Here is a 13,302-nt window from a genome sequence, read left to right as displayed (position 1 = left end):
TTGTAAAAAACTTTTATCTATTCTTTGAAAAATTAAATGCAATATACAATATATCTTGACCACATCCTTCTCCACTTCTTCCTTACACCTGTCCTCAGGACCCCTTCACATTTGTCTCTCAACTTTTGTTCTTTTTTTTTTGACCCACTGAGTTCAATTAGTGCCTCCAGAACATGCATGGGTATGGGAGCATCCACTGGACCATGGGACACTCACCAGTGGCCACATCCTCCAAAGAAAAGTGACTCTCAAAAATAAGTTAAAAAGTAAATAAATAAGAAAAGAAAGTAAGAAAATAAAAAGCAGCCATCAATTGCCAGTAGCTCCTCAGCCAGTGGTGGAGCCTTGGGAGATCCTACCCCTGCAAGGGAACCTTTAACTGGCTTGGTCTTGTACAGGTCTTGTGCAGGTAATCACAGCTGCTGGGAGTTCATGTATGTGACAGTCATGTCTTATCCCAAGGACTGTGTTTCACAGTGTTCTTCCCATCTTCTAGCTCTTACATTCTTTCGACCTCCACTTTCACACCAGTATTGATGCCTTTTTGCAATCATGTTTGTTTTTGTTCTCTTGGAATTGATCCAGCTGTCCCTCACCACTTTCTCTTCCTTATGCTACCCCCTCCCCGTACATTTTTTTTCTTATTCCCATGAATTCTTTGTTTGGGATTCCATCCAATTCACTCTTAACTGAGGACACTACTGTGGGGTTAATAATTTTTTGGAGGAGTCATGCTGCCTTGCACTATCCTGTTTTGGTGTGTTCTGTGTTGTAGCTTGCACATGCGGGACTTGGTTGTTGGTTGGACTCACTTTATCACCCTGTTCTTTCAATGGAGGTGCTTGAAATGTTCCAGAGGGACTAGGGTGCTGCAGAGTTGAAAATGTCCTATTTCTCTTCTAGATTGGTGCTTGGGCCCAGTCCTTGGTATTCCCTGAAATTGGAATATACTGTCCTAAAAAAATCACTCATTGTCAAAGATAGGCCCACTATGAAATATAGTAATAGATAAATAACAATAAACCCTTTTGGTGCCAGTCATTTGAGGAGTAAAGGAGCACTGAAAGCAGAGTGTGAACCAAAATATTTGTTTCTATGGCTATAAGGGAGAAGGAAAAAAAATGAGAGGAGGACTCATGATCAATAGCTTGTTATTAAGAAAAGATGGGAGAAAAGTGAAGGGAGAACAACAGAGACAAGAACAGATGGATAAAATGGATAAAGCATCTTTGACTAAAAGTGGAATGAGAAAGGGAAAGTAAAGGTGATCTAGAAGAATCCCAAGTGCCAGGAAACTGAGACACTGACCACACAACCCAGCCAGCCTATGGCATTTGTGAAAGATTATCAAAACGAAAAAGTCAAGAATAGAGAAGAAGGTGAGGGAGAGGTATAAAGTAGAAGAGAGTCAGAGAAGGAAGGATGGAGGGAAGAAGAGAGAGAGGAAGAAAGAGAAAGACAGGAGATCGGGGATGGGGCTGGCCTGCTAAGTTGACATTGGATATTAATTAAAAGAGGAATAAATAGGAAGGGGAGGGAGCTGGGTGGAGGTATAGAGTCTGAATGCAGGATTGTCTGCTGCTGGACAGCTTCTACTCTCTTGGCATTCTTTCCCAGGCTCCAAGATGCCTTCCATATCCCTGGGCAGGTCTTTGAAGATCAGGTCACAGATGCTGATCCTGTAGTACAGAGTTCTTCATGAGCTGGGTCACAGTTGCTATGAGAACCTCTGGACCATCTTTTAGGCTGCAAGTGCTAGCCCTGTGTCTGGATGTTCTTCCTAATATTGGGCTGCCACTTGAATCTTGTGTCCAAGTTCCCCTGTAGACTCTGCCTCTGATATCGCATGGAATGCTGTCTAGTTCTGGTCTGAAGTTTCTTCCTGAAGTCCAGAGGTGTTTTCGTGTTTGGTCCCATGACAGACATTAAGCTGCTTACTCATTAGGATTCTTTTTTTGAACAAAGATTTTAATATTGTATTTATTTTTTGAAACTTTCATATAATGCATTTTGATAATATTCTTTCTCCCTTCCCTTAATTTCCTTCCAAATCCTTCTCCCACCTCCCTACTTACCAACTTTGTGTTCTTTCTTTCTTAAAATAAAACAACAAAAAACCACCCATGAAAACATGGAGTTTGTTTGTGTTATCCAGCTACTCCTGAGCACAGGGCCTGCCACTGGAGTGGTTGGCATATCCAGTGCTACTACATTGAAGAAAATGGAGTTTTTCCTCTCCTGGCAACGACCAACTGTGAGTGCTTCTCAGGTAGAGTGGAGTCTTGTGACTACTTCTTCCTCTCTGTGCTCAGATTTTGTCTGGCTTGAGCTTACGCAGGTCTTGTGCAAGCTGTCATAGTCTCTGTCAGTCTGTATGTGCATCAGTCTGGCTGTGTCTGGAAAACATTGTTTCTTTGAAAACATCTGGCACCCCTGCCGTCTTAAAATTCTTCTGGTCCTCTTATGGGTATATCCCTGAGCCTCGAGGGCAGGGTTGTGATACAGATATCCTATGAATGCTGAACACTCCGAAGTTCTCATCTCTACACATTGCCAAAATTGTGGATCTTCACATTAACACTGCAGGAAGAAGCTTCTCTGATGAGGGCTGAGCAAGGCACAATCTAGAGATAGAGCAATATGCCATTAGGAATCATTTTATTTCTAAGTTAACAGTAATAGTAGCTTTCTCCCTGGGTCCCTGGCTTATTTAAACCTCAGGTTCCTGGACTCATTAGCAGTGCTGGTACAAGTTCCATCTCAGAAATGATCCTGCAATCCAGTACAAAGTGGTTGGTTTCTCCTGTGACACTCAGACCACCAGTTCACCACGGCACATCTTGCCGGCAGACTGCTAGTGTAGTTTTTGGGGTTCATACTTGAGTGAGACTGATGGTTACTTTTCTCTCCATCACGGTTCCTGTCAAGTGATGGGAGGAGAGGGTTTCCCTAGAGTCTCTTCTCCCCCTTCTGCGGCTGCCATGAACAGCTTTTCTCTCCCTTCCTTCTCCCCTCCCCTGTTCTCATATTTTTTTTGTTGTTGTTCTGCTTTTTAAATCTTCTGTTTTATTTTGCTGTTAGACTAGAGGTTTTTTTGACCATCACCCACCTCTTCTGATAGCTATTATCTAGCTTGGCCCACTTCATTTCTGCAGAGTCTCGCAGACAGTGCCCACTTGCCATCTATCATCAGACATTTCACGGTTGAAGCATCTTACTTGATGCAACTACATCTCTGTCCCATCCCCAGGCTCTTGCTTACCATCTCCTCTCCTCTTCTTCATCTCCATTATATTTTCTCTGGTGCTTCCTAGGATCCCGAATTTACATGGAATCAAGAACTTTAATATAAAGAGGAATTTTTTTCAAGACCTGTGGTGGGGAAGAATTTGTTTCTAATGGATTTCTTTCTCCTTGACTAAGGGCTGGAGAAAATATGGTCTATTAACAAATAGCAGTCTCACAGGATTCATATCTCTTGTACTCTGCCAAAGGATTCTTCTCCTGTGATATCATTGCAACCCTCTGCAACCAGGGAAGGAAGGACTAGAGGAAAGTGAAGCACCCTGGTCATCCAGGAGATCAGGAAGAGCCTGGCTCACAGACCCAGACCTTTAGACCCTTAGTTTAGTGGTGCTAAGCACAACGCTCCTCCTTCTGATGCTGTCACTTGTAGACCAAGTTGTCCTTGAGCTTTTGATCTTCCTGGCTTTGCCTCTTGAGTTCTGGATTACAAGTGTGTGTCACCATGCTCAGATGGAGCAGCTTCTCTCAGTGCAGAGCTGAGTGGCGGTACCAAAGTTCATTCATTTCTCTGTTCTCCTGGGAGCCATGGGTCAAAGGGAAGACGGTTGGCTTCCTTAACTTCTCTCTTGGCTGTCAACAATTCCATGCCCGTGAAGACTTGCCTTAGGGTGCAGCCTGGCAGAGCACACCTGGATGCTCACATGTGAGAGGGTTTGCTTAGAGACCCAAGTTTTCACAGTGGGTTATAGAAATATCGCCTGGCAGACTCTAAATCTGAGATTATGTGGTGCCCTGACGTATTTTGGTGCAGCCCTGAATATTTGACAGAAGTCTGAGAATTGGATCAAATTAGGTGGCTCGAGAGTCCTCGTGGACCCAGCCGCAAGTGAGGAGCAGTCCCTCAGAAGAAGGGGCTCTCGAGTCTGCCTCTCACATCAGTTGACTCAGAAATGAAGCCAGAAGCGTTCTCTCAGCTCAACTGTCTTCCAGCCTTATCTTTACCCCCCACATGCTGCCATTAACCAAAGATGGCCGTGTGCCTACCCCACTGGACAAATACGTAAGATACTGGACATCAGCCGATCCCAGTCCAAGACCTTTCTCAGAGCATGGGATGTCAGCAGGTTTTCATCTTCATCAGTGTTGCCACCAGCATGGTCTCTATCAGCATCATAAGCAGCGTGCAAGGCTGTAAGAACTGGCATTTATTGAGCAGCGTTAGGTGTGCCCCAGGCTCTTTCTGCATGTCATTTTATTTAAGTTTCACAACAGCCCCGTGACCTAGATTCAGATATGGTCTATCTAGAGTTACACACACATGCATGCAGAAAACTGGGCCTTGATCCTCAGTCTCTCAAGCCCCTTCACCTCCCCCTAGTGATTAGTGGTCATTTTTAACTGGACAGAATCTAGAATCGCTTTGGAGATGACACTCTGGGCATGTCTGTGGGACGTTTCTTGATTGTGTTAATTGAAGTGGAAGACCTGCCGACTGTGGGTGATGCCATTCCCTAGGCAGAGGATTATGGACTATATGAAAGTGGAGAAAGGGAATTGAGGATTAGCATGTATGCATTCATTCACTACTCTTTTTCTGACTGAGGACATAATGTGACCAGTTGCTTCAAGCTCCTGATACCTTGGCTCTCCCATCATAACAGACTATAACCTGGAACTGTGACCTAAAACAAGCCCGTTCTCCTTGAAGGTGCTTTTATCATAGCAACAGGAAACTAAACTAAGACAGACCATGAGCCCATCTTATGCTGCTGCTCTTCTAGACCTAAGCAGAACTATTCATTCATTCATCGTCATTGAGGTCGGTGGTGAGTTGATCATCAGGATCAAATTCTAAACCCTGTCCAACCCCATCTCACATTCTTAAGCCAGGGTTAAGGATGTTGAAGGAGGAAAAGCTTTCGTGAAGGACAGTATGGGGGACAGGAACTGCTGTAGGGACAGGAGCTGCTGTGGGACAGGAACTGCTATGGATCAGGAACTGCTGTGGGTTTAAATGGATAAATGAAAATTCAGGGGCACTCTCCAAACAGATCTGGACAATGAGACAAGGAGGACCAGGGCTCTCCTTTCAGAGGGAGACAGGCTCAAGCTCCCTTTCTGGAGGCATGTGGCTTTCTCTTCCCAGAAGGAAGTGCTCTGTACAAACCTATCTTTCCCTGGACTTTCTCAGACACCTTCAGAACTCCTGGTGCCTATCTATTCTTCTTCATCAACAGGGCTGCTCACAAACTTATTCTATGATCTCCACCATCAGAGCTGTTTACACACTTACTAAATGATGTCTACCATCAGGACTGCCCACACACTGACTCTATGATTCCTATCATCAGAATGGCTAGCCACACACTTACCCTCTGAGACGGGAGAGAAATTATTAGCCCATCCTCCAAATCTCTCTACAGAGGGTCCAGCCATGTATGTTAGCCTCGGCACAGGTCTCACAGGAATGAGAAGGCCACGGGGCATCTTGTTCTCACCTGTGACTGTGAGACTCCACTACCAGAAAAACCACCCATGGAGGCTTTGGGCTCATCACAATTCCCAACACCACCTGACAGTGACATGAATAGTGCCAGTCACAGAAAGAGCCCTGGGCCACTTGTCAAGGCACCATGGAGACCATGGTTGTTATCTCTCCAGCCTATGTGCCAGCACTTTCCCAGCTCAGCCAAGCGATGCACCTACCCTTCTACTTGGGAATCCCTGCAGCTCTGAAACAGACGGGGCCCTTTAAGAAGCCAGTCTCCCGCTTCAGTGCTGCATCAGAGAAATGTCAGAGACTGAGTTGGCTCCAGAATGTAATGCGCCCTGTCAATCAGCGGCTGCCCGCAGACCTGCCAGGCCCATTGACAGAGGCCCAAGAAGATTATTTTTTGTCTCACTTAATTGCCCTTTTTGCTTTGCAAACATAAAGGTTGCAGCTTATGGTCTGACAGCCAGAGCAGCCTTTCCCTTATCAGAAAAAAAAATGACATTTGGGCTCTTAGAAACGGTTTCCCTCACACCTACTGAATAGCCCACCTGCTTCCCCCGTGTGGGAGGCTTGTCTGGGAAGACCTCTGCACTGGAGTTTGATGAAGCCACAGGACTGCAGGCAAGCACCCATTCCTCTCTGGCCTCGGTTTATTCTCCTATGAAGTGGGGTGCTAATAGTCTTACTTCAGAAGGCTTCTGTGAGAGCGTTGGCATGGTGCCCTGGAGAGACTGATAGTCTGAGCTAGGAAGTGGGGATTCTGGGCTCCTCCTAGCTCTGCCTCTCACTAAGCTATGTGGTTTAACTTCTTTCTGCCTCAGTTTCCTTCTCTGTCAAATAAGGACAGTGCTGAGAGATCCTGCCACAGGGGGCTGTAAGATGGATTCCATGAGTTAATACGTGTACGTTTAGAGCAGAACCTGGCGAGTGATCAGGGCTACTACATGACAGCTGTTTAAATGAGCATGGGTATCACATTGAGCTGGGACCTCACACACCAAAGAGGGCAGCTGCTATTATATGCCCAGTGATTCCTTAAGGAATGCTTTGTTTATTTATGTTTAATAATTTGGAGTCAGGAGCGGAGGCCCATATCTGTAGTCCCAGCTCTCTGAGGCTGAGGCAGGGAGGTCAGGAGTTTGAGGCTAGCCTTGGCTACCGAGGGAGACACTGTCTCAAATAACAAATAATAAAACTTGTGCATTTCACATAAGACGCAGATTTCTGGCTTTTCTTGAGAAGCTGGACAGAGCTGAGGCAGTACTGGACTATTCCGCTGAGCAGCGCTTCTGCCGTCCCCTCAAGCCTGTGGCCATTTGCTCCACAGGAAAGCCGTGGATGCTCTCAGGTTATTGCTGGAGCTGTGGCCAGAACACTCATCTCTCCTAAGGTGCTCACCCAATGCTGACGTCCTGAGATGCACCTTTTTGCTGTGAATGCGTTTCTGACTTTTAGATATGGCCATGCCCTGGCTTCAGTTTCTGAGTAACTCCATTACTCTTACACAACACTTATACAGCAATGCTATATCTCCTTAAGATTCTCTCTGTGGAATGTCAAGGAAAAAAAATCCCAAAGAATTTCCATGTTACAGGTGATAGGAACCAGGCCCTGGGCATGCTGTAAATGTTCTTCTCCTAAGCTATATGCCTAGCTGGTTGCTGCCTTTCAAATACACAATTACTGGGCATCATGGGGTATGACGTGCCTTTTATTTGAATACAGGAAATATGGTAACCCATAAACAAATGTGCATGTGTGTGTAAACATACCTCCCACATGCTCCTATCTGTATCCCCCAAAGTTATTCACCTATTTAAAAAAATTAGATTGACTTATTTTATTTTTTTATGTATGTGAGTGTTATGCCTGCATGTATGTATGTGTACTATGTGTGTGTGTGTGTGTGTGTGTGTGTGTGTGTGTGTGTGTGTGTTATGCCTACAGGGGTCAGAAGAGGTGTCAGATCCTCTAGAACTGCAGTTACAGACAGTTGTGAGCCACCATGTGAGTGCTGGAACTGAACCTGGGTCTTCTTTAAGAGTCAGTGATCTTGACCCCCAAGCCATTTCTATAGGCCTCATCTTCTGTTTTGTGCTGTCTTATTGGAAACAGCAGCCTGGCTGTGCAATAGGCTATGAGCCAATGTCAGCAACTAGAGCCTGCAGAAGCTCTCTTTCTTGAAAGACAGAGGGAGAAGGGGAAGAAGGGAGGGGGGAGGATGGGCAGGAGAGATCCTGAAAAGACTGGAAAGATGCAGCAGGTACCAGGTCAGCCATACAAATAGTTCAAAGTGTTGGGCTTGTGGAAATGGGTGATGAGGCTCATAGTAAGCAGGGCACGTGACCTCAGGGGAGGCAGCGGGAACTGAGGTCTGGCTAACAGTCTCCAAGTAGCAACAGGGGCTCTGTATCACTAGATAGTCTAGTTTATAAAGAAAGCCAGAATTCTTGATTCTTCTTCTTTTTTAAATTTAAATTCTTCGTTCTAAGTTTAAATGTTGGCAACTATTTCACAGTTAAAAAAAAAAAACAATCTGTGAGCAAAGAAAACACATCAACAGAATCAGCTTGGGCTCCATATAGAGCAGACTCTGCAGCATGTGCTGAGCTCAGCTGCGTACTGGGGAACGGGGGACTGGGGCTGGGGGACTGGGGCTGGGGGCTTGCCACCAGGTGTTGTCACTTAGGAGCCCTTCAGTGGTCTCTGCTTTTGGTTTGCCCCTCACTGGATGCCCACGTGACTCCCTGCTGCAAGAGTGCTGTGAGATGAGAGAACTCATGTGCTGCTAGCAGGCTGTAAACAACCAAACAGAAGCAGTCACTGTCCGGAGTCCCTGGGTGGGGGAAGACTCCTGTCTTCTTTTGGTTGTTACTCTCACCCTGGCTTGTCCCACAGCCAGAGCAGTGAGTTGTGACCCATCAAAATGAGGACAGGACTCACCTTGGTTACTTCCAGGTGTTGTTTCCCTTTCTCACTTCGGCTTCTCCAGGGCTGACCCCAGCAGCAGGCAGGCAGTTCTGCAGCTCCCCTTCTCCCACGTGCTTGCATGGAGATGCCCTGCTGTCTGCCTGCCACTGGACTTACTCAGGGAAGACCAAATGGGGCAGTGGGATACCACACACAGTGTCCAAGATGCCCCGGGTAAGGTTGCTGTTGCCAAGCCCTTCCTTGGCACGGAATGAGCAGTCAGCAGAAGGTGTTTTATACACTGCCTCAAATCCCTGCAAATTAGCCTCGTTAGCATGAAAAATATTAAGCAATAAACAGTCGCGATATTTAACACTCTCTACAGAGGCTGGTTGCCGCTGGCAGCCTGTGTAGACTGCGTTAATGAGTGATGGCAAGCGATGCAGCAGGAAGGACCACACCGGCTCTGCATAAGCAAGCCCAGGCATCACACACTGTACCAGGCAGAAGATGGGGGTGTGTTCTGTGGGGAGATATGTGCACCCGTTATCCCTCTACCTGTTGATATCTATACCAGCACAAACATACACGTACACATATTCCTGTTCATGGACAAACATGCATTGATACACAAGCACCCACATATGGACCCCTCCCTCACCCCCAGTGAGTTTGGTAGTTTGATCTGACCTGAGAGTAGAAGTCATTGGTGTCTATCAAGTACAGAGTTGGACATATGACTTTACTTAGCAATACCCAAACCTTGTTGATAGCTCCATGGGATGAGTTTTTTAGTATATCAGAGTTGGCTCTGTTAGCCAGAGATGCAGACATTTAGGTTAAAGGAATTAGCCCACATGGCCTGCCCCTGCCCTTAAAATTTTATTTATTTATTTACATTTTCTATGTATGGTATTTTGCCTACATGTATATCTATCTATGCACTACATGGATGCAATATCCAGAGAGGCCAGAAGAGGGCATTAGATCCTTGGAACTAGAGTTATAGACTGTACGCTATCGTGTGGGTGCTGGATTTGAACCTGGCTCCTCTGGAAGAGCAGTCAGTGCTCTTAACTGTTGAGTCATGTGTGTTCCCTCCACCTCCATATCCTCCAGATGCCAACAGTGGAGGTAACCGGAAGCAGGAAGACCCAGAGATCACTGTTGGATATCCAACTGGACTTGGAGTTGTATTAAATGTACTGAGAGCCAGGTTAATCCAAGGCTTTCACAGAGGCCCTGATAAAAGGACGAAGGGAAGCTAGTTCTGTGTCCTTGCCCAGGGGCAGACTTGGCAAGGTCTAGGCTGGGCTGGGGCTGGGCCCTGGCCTTGAAGGAGTTAAGGTTTTGATTCCTGGGAACTTGGCTTTTTCCCCTGAAAAGACTAGGGTTCCCAGTCCCAAGGCTGCTGTGTTTGGTGTGTTGTGCTTGTGCTTGTGCGGTGTGTTGGTCTGTGACACACTCGAGAGAACCTGTTTCCTTTGTGAAACACTGCTTGATTAGCTTCCTGCTGACTCTTGTCCCATTGTCCCCCTCCAAACTGTATATAAGATGCTGTACTTCTTAATAAATGTGCTTACATTAAACCATCAGCTTGCACAAGACCTCCTGATTCCAAACTCTCCTGACTTCATGTTCTGTTCTCCCGGCCCTGACACTGAAGGATGACCAGCTTGTCCAGGCACAGCAGAACACACCAGTAATCCTAGTACTCAGGAGGCTGACACTGGAGGATCGTAAGTTTGAGGCCAGTCTGTGCTACCTAGGGAGTCCAAGGTCAGTTTTAGCTACACAGATGCACACACACATGCACACACACGCACACTCTCTCTCACACACACACGGATGGAGACACCACAGTGTGCTGGGGTACTTTGACTATTGCATTGAACATTGTGCTGAAAGCATTTTCATGTCTGTGTGCCCCTGTAACAGCTTCCTGAGATTTCCTGTCTCCATTTTTTCCTCCTATGTAGTGAGTCCTGCAGTCAATAGACTAACCTGAAAAGTTAAAAAAAATATACTAAGCATATACCCCAGTATCTACACTCAGTGGTCAGTGTTTCCCTTTATCTCTCTTTGTCCAGTCTGGGCAACTGCTGTTCTGCTTTCTGCTTCCAAGGGCCTGACGTGTTATGGTTGCACATATAAATGAGGTCATGTGGGTTTGTATTTCTGTGCCTTGCTTATTTCACTTAACATGATGTTCTCCAAGTTCATCCTTATTGTCACAAATGATATAGTTTTCTTTTCTTTTAAGGTTGAATACTATCTGTGGTATTTGAGTGTAATTGGCCCCCGTAAGCTCATAGGGAGTGGCACTATTAGGAGGTGTGGCTTGTTGGAGGAAGTGTGTCACTGTGAGGGCAGGCTTTGAGGTCCCTTTTGCTCAAGATACTGCCCAGTGCTTCAATACACTTCCTTTTGCCTTCTGACCAAGATGTAACCAGTACCACCTCTGCCTGCACACCACCATGCTCCCTGTCATGATGATAATGGACTGAACCTCTGAACTGTAAGCTCCACTTCAATTGAATGTTTTTCTTTATAAGAGTTGCCTTTGATCTCCTTTTGTTTTTGTCTTATTGCTCTAGCTAGAAACTTCTAGTACTATATTGAATAATTATGGGGAGAGCCTTGTCTTGTGTTGAATTTAGTGGTATCGCTTTGAGTTTCTCTCCATTTAATTTGATGTTTGCTGTTGGCTTGCTATAAATTGCTTTTATTATGTTTAGAAATGTTCCTTGTATTCCTGATCTTTTCTAAGACCTTTATCATGAAGGGGTGTTGGATTTTGTCAAAGCTTTTTCAGCATCTAAGGAGATGATCATGTGGTTTTTTTCTTTCAGTTTGTTGAAAAAAAAATAGCCAAATGAATGGAAACACATGAACTATGAACCAAAGGCTGAGGGGCCCCCAGCTGATCAGGCCCTCTGAATAGGTGTGACAATTGATTGGCTTGATCAGTTTGGGAGGCAACTAGGCAGTGGGACGGAGTCCTGTGCTCATTGCATGAGTTAGCTGTTTGAAACCTGGGGCTTATGCAGGGACACTTGGCTCAGTGTGGGAGAAGGGATTGGACCTGCCTGGACTGAGTCTACCAGGTTGATCACAGTCCTTGGGGAGGATTTGCCCTAGAGAAGGTGGGAATGGGGGCGGTGGGCTTGGGGGTAAGGGGAGGGTGGTGGGAGGAGGGAATAGGGGAACCCATGGCTGATATGTAGAACTGAATGGTATTGTAAAATAAAATAAATAAAATAAAATAAAAAAAAAGAGTTGCCAGGGTCATGATGTCTCTTCACAGCAATAGACACCCTAACTAAGACATTATCCTAATCTGCACATGTTCCAAATTTTGTGTATTCATTCCAGACTGGATGGCACTTGAGTTGCTTCTATATCTTAGCTACTATGAACAGCACTGTATTGAGAGTCCTGCACAGGATGGTAATTGCAATGAATGACAATGGATTATGTATTTCAAATTGCTAAAAGAGTGGATTTTAAATGTTTTCACTATAAAAAAAAAGTGTGAGGTAAAGGATATTCTAATTAGCATATAATCATTCCACAGTGTAAGCATACATCAACACTCCATGCCTCAAGTGCATATATTTCATATGTAAACAGTCTCTAGCCATATGCACATGTTTCTTCTGTGGCTGCCCATCATGTTCAAAAAAAAATCATGGGCAAAGTGCTTTCTTGGTGTCCTGCCCTCAGTGCTGTTTCTACATGTTGCCTTCCTGCTGTTCTTCAGTCACTCTGAGATGTTTGCACTTTTTTTTTTTATAGACGTTTGCACTTTTTTTTATAGACAGTTGTTAAAGACAGGGTGTGTTGAGATGCCCAAGGGAGTGCAGATAGAGAAGAGGTCTGAGGAAAATCCCCTGGGACTTCAGAGGTACAATGGCTGGAAGCAAGAGGTAAAGCCAATGAAGACGACAAAGATGAAGACACTTTAGACAGGAGGAGGATGTCCCAGCAGGGGCACATGTTGAAACTTGCTGAGCAGGAGAGTCAGGCAGAGGGGCAGGATGGAGGTGGTAGCCAGTACTGAGGGATGCTCTAGATACTTGGTTGGAGAGGGTACAGATGGAGTGAACTTGGAAGGGAGGCAGGGTGATGACACACGCAAGATTCTTTCTGTGAGAGGAACTTAGAACCGAAGTCCAGATGATTCTACACATATACAGGGAAACTATGGTCACATCTGCCCCCATTTCTCCCTTCAACTCCCCCATACCCTTCCCAACAAGCCTGTTCCCAACTTCAAGACTTCCTCTTTCCTTTCTCCCTTCGTTCCTTCATTCCTTTCTTCCTTTTTTTCCTTCCCATATGCACATGCATGTGGTATTATCCACTGGAGCATTGGAAACTTCCCAGTGGGCATACCCTCAAAGAAGAATGTTTCTCCATTTCCTAGCTGCCATCAACTACCAACAGCCAACAGCTCCCCAGTAAGGCAAGGGGACGTAGCAATAATCTGCCCCATCTACTCTGGGATTTTGATTGGCTTGATCTTGTCTAGATCTTGCGCAGGTGACCCCAGCTGCTGTGAGTTGATGAATACAAGAGCCATGTCATGCCCAGAGGACAGTATTTCACAGCACTTTATCCTCTGACTCTTACATTCTCTTCTCTACTCT

Source organism: Peromyscus leucopus, unplaced genomic scaffold (genome assembly GCF_004664715.2).
Source record: "Peromyscus leucopus breed LL Stock unplaced genomic scaffold, UCI_PerLeu_2.1 scaffold_469, whole genome shotgun sequence".
In the NCBI taxonomy this organism is placed as follows: domain Eukaryota; kingdom Metazoa; phylum Chordata; class Mammalia; order Rodentia; family Cricetidae; genus Peromyscus; species Peromyscus leucopus.
The sequence above is the reverse complement of the archived record's forward strand: the minus strand, read 5'-3'. Positions refer to the sequence as shown.